Source organism: Chiloscyllium plagiosum, chromosome 2 (assembly GCF_004010195.1).
Source record: "Chiloscyllium plagiosum isolate BGI_BamShark_2017 chromosome 2, ASM401019v2, whole genome shotgun sequence".
Lineage (NCBI taxonomy): Eukaryota > Metazoa > Chordata > Chondrichthyes > Orectolobiformes > Hemiscylliidae > Chiloscyllium > Chiloscyllium plagiosum.
Genome location: NC_057711.1, coordinates 71,772,832 through 71,783,607, shown reverse-complemented (window position 1 = coordinate 71,783,607; position 10,776 = coordinate 71,772,832). Strand labels below are relative to the sequence as shown.

The following is a 10,776-nucleotide window of genomic DNA, read 5'->3' as shown; positions in this document are numbered from 1 at the left end:
GTTATCTGACATTTTACTTCTAAGCATATTACAGAAACTCCTAGGGACTCTTTTTACTAGATCCCAGTGGCTTGCTATTATTGGCATACTTTTCAAAATGGTCCTCAATACCCTCCTCTCCAAGTATGCCTTCATCTGCACACCCCAAATTCACACTTTCCTGCCTGCTTTGAAGTTTACTGTCTTTCACTTGTCTTGTAAAGCGCTGTTTATGTGAGTAGCACTGTAGGAGTCTAAATTGCCATTGTTAGAATTGTATAGCGACTGTATGATTCAAGCCACAGTATGTGAATCCACATAAAGATGCCAATGTAGCGCTCAGATCAGTCTTCACAAGAAAGAGAAGGGACCTGTAAGGCTTTGTGGAAATGTTTCTGCTTGCTGTTTTTCTGTATTTTTTTTATATTGTATCACTTATTATATCATCCTCTAATGTTTGAACAGCTGCAGAAATGATAATAAAAAAGTCATAAAATTGTCCAATTCACAGAGGCCCTCCGTTTGCTTGAACAGTCAATTCAAACGATGCGATGTTTGTTTTTCAGCATTTATTTCGGCACTGCACATTTTAGTTCATAATCTGTTGCAGCAGATGGAACTGATATGATCCAATGTACTGCATGTGCATAGAAGCATAACTATTTTAGATTGGTTCAATTGTGTATAAACAGAATCTGTTTAAATAAGGTTAAAAAAGAAATCTGAAGCAGTTGTTTTATGCTTCACAATACAGGAACCTGGAAAGAATTACTTCAAAGCTCATCTTTTTTTTTAATTCAGTGGAATATAATAGCTAATTAAAAGGGAAACAAAGTCAATTCTCAATAAATCCAATGGGCTGAGGAAAACATCTTACAATATGCTTTTAGACGGTTCGGTGGGATAGTGATAATTCTTTACTAAGAGATTTATCCAAACATTTAGTCAGGGCTCCATTCCCTATCGCTGTCCCCGATACATTCAGGAAAGCATGGATGTGGACAATGACATCAGCGTTGATGATGACCACTGAGATTGCCAATATTCTAGATTAGACATTTGATTTCTCACTCACTGAGCCATGGTCCTCTCATGGAGCATTACTGATTGCAGGAGCACAGAACTAAAATTCTTGACTTGTGATTTTTCAAATTTAAATACAGAGGATGGTCACACAACTAAGTACCAGAGATGCCCTAAAAGATAAAAGAAAGGACTTGAATTAATATAGTACCTTTTACATTCCCATGATGTTCCAAAGTGCTTTATGGTGTCATCACTGTTATCCCGTATGAACATAACAGCCAATTTATGCAAGCAGCCCCAAATGCCAATGTGATAACAACCAGATAACTTGTTGAGGTGTAGTATTGGTTAGGGCACTAGGGGTAACTCCACCACCCTTCTCCAAAACACAATCCTGGAACCTGTTATGAGCAGTTGAGAGGGAAGACAGAGTTTCAGTTTAAAGTCACTTCTCAAAGCAGCACCACTAATTCACGTTTCTAGAGTCAGGCTTGAAGGAACAACTTCCTGACTCAGAGGCAAGAGTTCTAGTCACTGAGCCACAGTAAATATAGTCATAAACTACAGCAGGATTACTGTAAAAGAATAAATAACTAAAGTATTAAATATTCACACTTCTCATTGAAACAGTCAACTATAATCCCATTGAGGGTGGCACGGTGGCTCAGTGGTTAGCACTGCTGCCTCACAGTGCCAGGGACTCGGGTTTGATTCTAGCCTTGGGTGACTGTGTGGATATGCACATTCTCCCTGTGTCTGCGTGGGTTTCCTCCAGGTGCTTTGGTTTCTTCCCATTGTCCAAAGATGTGCAGGTTAGGTGAATTGGCCATACTAAATTGCCCATTGTTTTCAGGGATGTGTAGGCTTGGTCAGGAGAAATGGAGAATAATAGGGGTAGGAGAATGGGTCTGGATAGGGGAGTCTTCAGAGGGATTCCATAATATCCCATCTGCCTGCCTTTCAGATAAAGTGATAGATTTGAAAGAAAACCACTCACAATTGGTAATGTACCACATAGTCAAGATTAGTGAGGCACTGGAAAAGCATAGCAGGTCAGGCAGTATCTGAGGAGCAGGAAAATTGACATTTCAGGCAAAACCTGAAACATTGATTTTCCTGCTCCTCGGATGCTGCCTGACCTGCTGTGCTTTTCCAGCGCCACTCTAATCTTGACTCTAATCTCCAGCATCTGTAGTATCCATTTCTGCCTAGCTGACTGTACCATGTAGTGTCCAGGAAATTCAGTCAGCCAGTTGGTGAATGAGAAAAGAATTACCATTGTCTATCATATGCCTTGGAACCAACCATGCAGCTGGTGGATTATGGATTAGCATTTGGACAGTAGAGTGGACAAAATCAGTTGATGTTACACCAAGGAGTTTTGCATGCTGCTGTAATTTTAATCTGTAAAATATCACAAATTGAAGCAGTTGCAAGGAATGGCCCCTTTACTCACCCACATTGATAAAGCTGATGCTGGCTACACAGCAAATATTTTCCTTCATTTGTATTTTCAAATGTTGTGTTCTATGTAATATTCACACAGAGGCATCGTTCCAGCCCCCACACGACTGGGAACGATGAGTCAGATGGGAAAATTTGACAAAATCAGTGAATGAGATTCTTAATATTGAGAAGAAAATGTTCCATTTTGCAACTAAATTTTGAACAATAAGACAAGAATTTCACTCTAAGTGTCAAGAGGCCTGTTTGTGTGTATTTGCATTCTATTAGTGCCTAATCTCACCTCATTGATATGCAGTTTCCTATTCTCCCATGCACTGGATAAAAAGTAGATAGTGACAATTCTTGAAAATCTGAGGATGCTGTAAATCAAAAACAGAAACAGAAATTTCTGGAAAAGCTCAGCAGGTCCGCAGCATCTGTGGAGAGAAATCAGAGTTAGTGTTTTGGATCCAGTGACCCTTCCGACATGACAATTCCTGACTTGAAAGCTAGAAAGGGAGCTTAGTAGCTCCAATTCATTACTACAGAATGCATGCTTAGTAAGGTTGTAGATGACACCAAAGTTGGTGGTATAGTGGACAGTGAGGAAAGTTAATCTAAGAGTACAAAAGGATCATGATAAATTGGGTCAATGTGCCAAGGAGTGGCAGGTGGAGTTTATTTTAGATAAGTGCAAGGTGTTGCATTTTGGTAAGATGACCAGGGCAGGAGTTACACAGTAAGAGGTAGGACTCTGGAGAGTGTTGTTAAGCACAGAGATCTTGGAGTTCAGGTGCATAGCTGTTTGACTGTTGCACCACAGGTCGACAGGGTGGTGAAGAAGGTTTTTGGCACACTTGCCTTCAATGTTCAAAACATTGGGTATAGGATTGGGATGTCATGTTGCAGTCGTACAGGGCATCGGTTAGGCCACTTTCGAATTACTGCGTACAATTCTGATCTCCCTGCTATAGGAAGGATGTTATTAAATTGAAGAGAACAAAGAACAAAGAAAATTTACAGCCCAGGAACAGGCCCTTCGGCCCTCCAAGCCTGAGCCGATCCAAATGTACTGTCTACATCTGTCGCCCAATTCCTAAGCATTTGTATCCCTCTACACCCCACCTACTCATGCATCTGTCCAGACGCATCTTAAATGAATCTACTGTGCCTGCCTCTACCACCTCTGCTGGCAACGCGTTCCAATGCCCACAACCCTCTCTGTGAAGTACTTGCCGCGTGTATCCCCCTTAAACTTTCCACCTTGAAAGCCTGACCTCTTGTTATTAAATCCTTCACCCTGGGAAAAACTTTGTCTCTATCCACCCTGTCTATACCCTTCATGATTTTGTAAACCTCAGTCAGGTCCCCCCTCAATCTCCATTTTTCTAGTGAAAATAAACCTAACCTACTCAATCTCTCTTCATAGCCAGCACCTTCCATACGAGGCAACATCTTCGTAAACCTTCTCTGCACTCTCTCCAAAGAGTCCACATCCTTTTGGTAATGTGGCGACCAGAACTGTACACAGTATTCTAAATGCGGCCGAACCAATGTCTTGTACAATTTTAACATGACTTGCCAGCTCTTATACTCAATACCCCTTCCAATGAAGGCAGGCATACTATCTGCCTTCTTAACCAGTCTATCCACCTGTGCAGCAATCTTCAGGGTACAATGGACCTGCACTCTCACATCTCTCTGCCCATCAACTTTTCCCAAGGCTCTTCCATTCATTGTATAATTTGTTCTAGAGTTAGACTTGCCTAAATACATCACCTCACATTTGTCTGGATTGAAAGCCATCTGCCACTTTTCCGCTCAACTCTCCAGTCTATCTATATCCTCCTATACTCTCTGACAGTCCCTTATGCTTTCTGCTACTCCACCAATCTTTGTGTCATCTGCAAACTTGCTGATCATACCAACAGTGCCTTCTTCTAGATCAGAGGGCGCAAAAAAGATTCACAAGGATGTTGTTGGGACTGAAGGTTTAGAGTTTCAAGGCTAAATAGGCTAGGACTCTTTTCACTGGAGTGTAGGAGGTTAAGGGGTGACCTTATAGAGGTTTATAAACTCACGAGGGGTATAGATAAGGTGAATAACAAAGGTCTTTCCCGAGGGTAGGGGAGTCCAAAATTAAAAGGCATGATTTTAAGGTAAGAGGAGAAAGATTTAAAAGGAACCTGAGGGGCAAAATTTTCCTAACAAATGATGGTTCGAATGTGGAATGAACTGCCAGAGGAAGAGGTCGATGCAGATACAGTTACAAAATTTAAAAGATATTTGGACAGCTACATGAATAGGAAAGGTGTAGAGGGATATAGGCCAAATGTAGGCAAATGATATTAGTTAGTTTGGGAAACCTGCTCAGCATTGACAAGTTGGGTCGAAAGGTCTGTTTCAGTGCTGTATGATTCTATACCTTAATGACTTGCTCCTCCAGACATCCATCCTGGACAGCAGTTACCACCATCCCACTGTACGCACTGTGGGTTCTGTCCCAACAAAACCTGCTCTCCTCACCCATGGAAGTTGGCACTGGATATGTACAAGACTCACTGGATAATCATGATCCAACTTTGACCAGTTTACAATACAAATCTTCCCTTCACTGCTACACTTGCACATTGGCACCTTTTATAGTAATGCTGCTGACAGGGCACTTTGCGCATAGGTATACGATTGGATCAGGGTGCACCTCATGGCTCCTTACTTGCCTGTTCACTGTGCACCTACTTGGATACTCTCTGTGTCTCTACCGTTCTTGCCCGTTTGAACTCATCCAGAACTTTACTTCTGTCTTCTTGCTTTGCCTTTTGGCATGTATATAACCAGGCATCTTGTTGTGGTTGATAGCAGTGATTAATCATGGGAGTGGACACGTCACTGTATACAACTGTGCTATGTCATTGTTACATTTTTACCAAGCGCCAGTAACTTACACAATAAAAACACTGCATTCTTACTTTGCACCTCAACCAAATGGTCATGCTTCAAAGGTTAAAGTGGTTCGTCCTCAGTCAGGCTAAGGGGAACAGCTTTGAGTCAGAAAGTCGGGTCTCAGTAAGTCAAGGGTAATGTACATTGTTAGCCCAGGGTTGAACATGGTCATTCGGCCATTTGTGCTGATCAGAGTCAGAGATTCTTTATGGTCTGTGCAGTGGGCTACAATCAGTAGTCCAATCAGTGGGCTACAATCAGTCTGGATAGGTACAAGAATTCAGTCAGGAAGCTGCACAACAATAAGTCAGGGATCTGGTCAATTGTCCTCTAGGGCTGTTTAGTTGACTCAAACATAACTTTTTGTTGTTTGTTTCTTCTTCACTTTTGCCACTGTTGAATATAAGTTTTCAGCCTATTGAAGGCTTCCCAGTATGGAATGCTCCCACAATGAATGATAAGACAATGTAATGTAATGTCGTGTTAGGAAAAGAGTAGCTCTCCCTTGGACAGATTTCTAAGATTAGACAATTGAAGGATACCTAGTCCAACGTGGAGCTGCAGTTACAATAAAGTCAATCAGGTAATTGATAATGTGAAATAGTAAAACATTCATGAATGTGCATCTGTATTTGTGATGTCCCTGGCCCCCTAAGTGTCCTCAGACACTTTCCTTTCTTGTTCCAATCCAAACATGTGCAATGTTAAGGGCAGCTCGGGTGCTGGCACAACAAATCCCAGCAGTGATGAGAGTTTCTGCTACTGCTGAGTGAATGGTAACATGAGCAGGACACCATTGAGGCATGGTGCATAGCTAATGAGGTGGAGAATCACTTGAGAAAACACGCTAGAGTTCACAGAGAACACCTCTATGAAACTCCAAAATTGACACTTAGTCAACTTTTGGTAAAATTCAGACTGCTGTTTGACAAACTGAAAGCAAGATCTGTGTTGGCAATTGTGTTTCTGCCATTTAAGAGTAACTTATAGAAACACAGGGTTATAGAGTCATACAGCATGGAAACAGAACCTCCAGTTAAAAAAATACGGAGGTATGGCATTGAGGGTGAGTTGGAGGTTTGGATTAGGAATTGGCTGGCTGGAAGAAGACAGAGGGTAGTAATTCATGGTAAAGGTTCATCTTAGAGTGCAGTTACTAGTGGTGTTCCGCAAGGATCTGTTTTGGGACCATTGCTGTTTGTCATTTTTATAAATGACCTGGAGGAGGGGCTAGAAGGTTGGGTGAGCAAGTTTGCGGATGATACGAAAGTCGGTGGAGTTGTTGACAGTGAGGAAGGATGTGTCAGGTTACAGCGGGATATATTAAGTTGCAGAGCTGGGCAGAAAGGTGGCAAATGGAGTTCAATGTAGGTAAGTGTGAGGTGATTCACTTTGGTAAGAGTAACAAAAAGACAGGATACTGGGCTAATGGTCGGATACTTGGTAGTGTGGATGAGCAGAGGGATCTTGGTGTCCATGTACACAGATATCTGAAAGTTGCCACCCAGGTAAATAGTGCGGTGAAGAAGGCATATGGCGTACTGGCTTTTAGATTAGATTAGATTAGATTACTTACAGTGTGGAAACAGGCCCTTCAGCCCAACAAGTCCACACTGACCCGCCAAAGCGCAACCCACCCATTACCCTACATTTACCCCTTTACGTAACAATTTAGCATGGCCAATTCACCTAACCTGCACATGGGAGGAAACCGGAGGAAACCCACGCAGACATGGGGAGAACGTGCAAACTCCACACAGTCAGTCGCCTGAGTCGGGAATTGAACCCGGGTCTCTGGCGCTGTGAGGCAGCAGTGCTAACCACTGTGCCACCGTGCTGCCCAGAAGAGGAATTGAGTTCCGGAGCCCTGAGGTCATGTTGCAGTTGTATAAGACTCTGGTGCGGCCGCATCTGGAGTATTGTGTGCAGTTTTGGTCGCCATGCTATAGGAAGGATGTGGAGGCCTGTTCAATGCTTCTGCATCCTCCCCGCTCCCTCAACACTACCTGTCCCTCCACCTATCTTTGTGCCATCTGCAAACTTAACAACGATGCCCTCAGTCCCTTCATCCAGATCGTTAAGATAGAGCATGATAGTTGTGGTCCCAACATTAAACCCAGCAGAAGTTGACCGGTTAGCCAATCCTTTTCCACGTATGGAGTCAGCTATTACGAGGGGGCATAGCTTTAAATTAAGGGGTGGTAGGTATAGGACAGATGTTAGGGGTAGATTCTTTACTCAGCGAGTCGTGAGTTCATGGAATGCCCTGCCAGTAGCAGTGGTGGACTCTCCCTCTTTATGGGCATTTAAACAGGCATTGGATAGGCATATGGAGGATAGTGGGCTAGTGTAGGTTAGGTGGGCTTGGATTGGCGCAACATCGAGGGCCAAAGGGCCTGTACTGTGCTGTATTTTTTCAATGTTCTATGTTCATCCATTCCAACCAGGTTTCCTAAACTAAATTAGGCCCATTTGCCTGCATATCCCTCTGAACCGTCCTTACTCATGTACTAGCCAAATGTCCTCCCATAAAAAGGTTTAATATTTGAAAAGCTAAATAGGATTTAAGCAGAAAGTGTTGACCTTGATATTAACCCTCCACAAAGGATGTGGGAGGATCAGGAGGGATTAAAAATGACAAGAGGGAAAGTAACCCCAACGCTTCAGATGTACATCCGTTGCCATTTTTATGGCATTGAGTTTTGTGATGCCTGATTATCAGGATCCCTCACTGAGGCCTCTTCCCATTAATTTTCCAAGCTGCCAGCTGGCCAGCCCGTCAATTTGGCAGGCTGCCAGGCACGAAAGGGAAGGAAAAAAATATAAAATGCTGTTGCTGCTGCGGGAGTTTGTCAGCACTTACTTGTCCTTGGGCTCAAGGGGTTTTTCAGCTTTTTCTGAGAATCCTCTGCACCTCCCCCCACCTCTGGATTAATATCAAAACCAATGTATCTGTTTAAATGAGGTAAAAACAACACAGAGGAGTTAGCAAAATGATTAAATGCACAATATACTATACTCATTTTCAGTTTTTCTTACCAATCACATTTATTAAACAGACCACTTAATCTAAATGCATTTAAACTAGGCAAAGAAATTCATAGTCTGGTAATGACCTTTATAAGTTGCAGCACAAATTGATTTTAAGGACCTTTAGCCCCAAGATAATAAGGCTCACTTCACATATATCCGTCAGCCACCTGCCGTGTGGAGATCACATGGGGCTAGTCTGCTGCTGGCTTATCTTTAATAGCTGTTTGTTGTTGTGCCAGGATTTGCTTGTTTCAGTTTCAGCTCATTCTCCTGCTTGTTGTTACATGTCACCAGAAATTTCTTACTCTAGTTCACTTGAAGCATGAGGTTTCTGTTGACAGAGTGCTAAGCAGCTCTCACTGTTGGTTCACCAACACACTCATCATTATTACCAGGACTAACTTTACAATGATTGTTTTTTCAGAACAAGATCACAAAACAATATGGAAGAAGAAAGTTGTTCATCCCATCTTAGCTTATCCATTTTTGCTACTTGTAAAACTAGTCTATATACTGAAAATGTTTTTGAACAAGGAAACACTTCCCTTTCAAAATTTGCCAACCAGAAATTTGTAACTTCTCTTACTGACAGAATTTTACAACAAAAGCAACTGGTGCTTCTATAGAGTCATAGAGATGGACAGCACAAAAATAGACCCTTTGGGTTCAACTTGCCCATGCTGAGCAGATATCTGAATTTAACCTAGTCTCATTTGCCAGCACTTGGTCATATCTCTCTAAACCCTTCCTATTCATATATCCATCCAGATGGCTTTTAAATGTTGTAATTGTATCAGCTTCCACCACTTCTCCTGGCAGTTCAATACAAACACCACCACCTTCTGCGTGAACAAGTTGCCCTTTAGATCCATTTTAAATCTTTCCCCTCTCACCTTAAACTTTTGCCCTCTAGTTTTGGACTCCCCTACCCTTGGCTATTTACCCTCTCTATGCCCCTCATGATTTTATAAACTTCTATAAGGCTACACCTTCAGCATCCAACACTCCAGGGAAAATAGCCCCAGCATATTCATCCTCTCCCTAAAGTTCAAACCCCCCAATCCCGACTAAAACCTTACGAATCTTTTCTGTAATGATTTTCTGATATTAAAATGTTCCAAACACTAATGGGAACATTATAAATCAAAGTCTGACATTGAGCCACATTTGAAATAAATGTAAGTGTTAAGGAGGAAAGAGAGACTGTAATTCCAGTGTTTTGGGAATTGGCAGGTCAAGACAGTCATCATTCAGAATCAAAATTGAAGGAGTCCAAATATCTCTGAGTATTAGAGTCATAGAGATGCACAGCATGGAAACAGACCCTTCGATCTGTATGGAGTTTGCACAATCTTCCCGTGTCTGCGTGGGTTTCCTTCCAAAGATGTGCAGGTTAGGTGAATTGGCCATGCTAAATTGCCTGTAGTGTTAGGTGCAACCCTGGGTGGGTTGCTCTTCGGAGGATAAGTGTGGACTTGTTGGGCCGAAGGGCCTGTTTCCACACTATAGGTAATCTAATCATTCCTCTATCTATGTTCTTACATTTTATGTATTGATTAATGATTTTTCATTTTCCCAATATTTTGCCTAGTAACTTTGTGTCACTTTCTCCAGCTGGCCTTCTTATACTATTTTTCCAAATTCACCTCTGTATTATGACATTTTTCTGTGCTGCAAATTCTATAGACAGAGTTTTCTTGGGTCATCACTGACGTGACTATAGATCATAATCCCAGATACAACAGGCCGGCATGGATGGGTTGGACTGAAGGGTGTGTTTCCATGCTGTACATCTCTATGACTCTATCACTTATAGACGCATTGAATTTATCATTACAACATGTGTTTTTGGAATTTAGCCAAAGTGATGCTTGTACATCCAATGGCTGCCTGAAGTGAGACATTGTCGAATGTCACATCTAATAAAGTGTCAAAGAAGTTTCAAAAGGATGGATTTAAAAGAGAAATGCATTACAAACTAAATTATAATTTTCTGGGGGGGGAGGGGGGAGGGTTACCTGGGACTGTAGAAATGATGGGAGAAAATACAATAATATGGGCAAGAGGCATGCTTTGTGATTTCCCCTTTCAGGGAAATGCAAGAGCAAAGGTTAAATGCCAATTCTAATGAAAGAAAATGCTCTTTTGAACCAAGGTGCTCCTGTGTGCACTCACGTGTACTACGGTGGGCTCAAGCTGTAGTACGCTATGAAGATCACAGCCGAAGAACCACCACAACTCAGCCCTGCATTGTAGGTAAAGGATTCTTTTGCTCAGAAGTTTTTTTAAAAAATTATTCCATGCGGGATGCGAACAATGCTGGTTGGGCAAGCCTTTATTTCCCATCCC

At 42.1% G+C, this 10,776-nt stretch overlaps 1 long non-coding RNA gene across 1 annotated transcript; it reads right to left on the bottom strand.

The window, feature by feature from the left end:
• Positions 1-2,868: 2,868 nt before the first annotated feature.
• LOC122565555 lies at positions 2,869-8,606 on the bottom strand. The gene is made up of 3 exons (XR_006309001.1): positions 8,511-8,606; positions 8,258-8,346; positions 2,869-2,888 (listed from the first exon to the last, which is right to left on the bottom strand). It is a non-coding gene; the product is annotated as an uncharacterized LOC122565555 (long non-coding RNA).
• Positions 8,607-10,776: the final 2,170 nt, after the last annotated feature.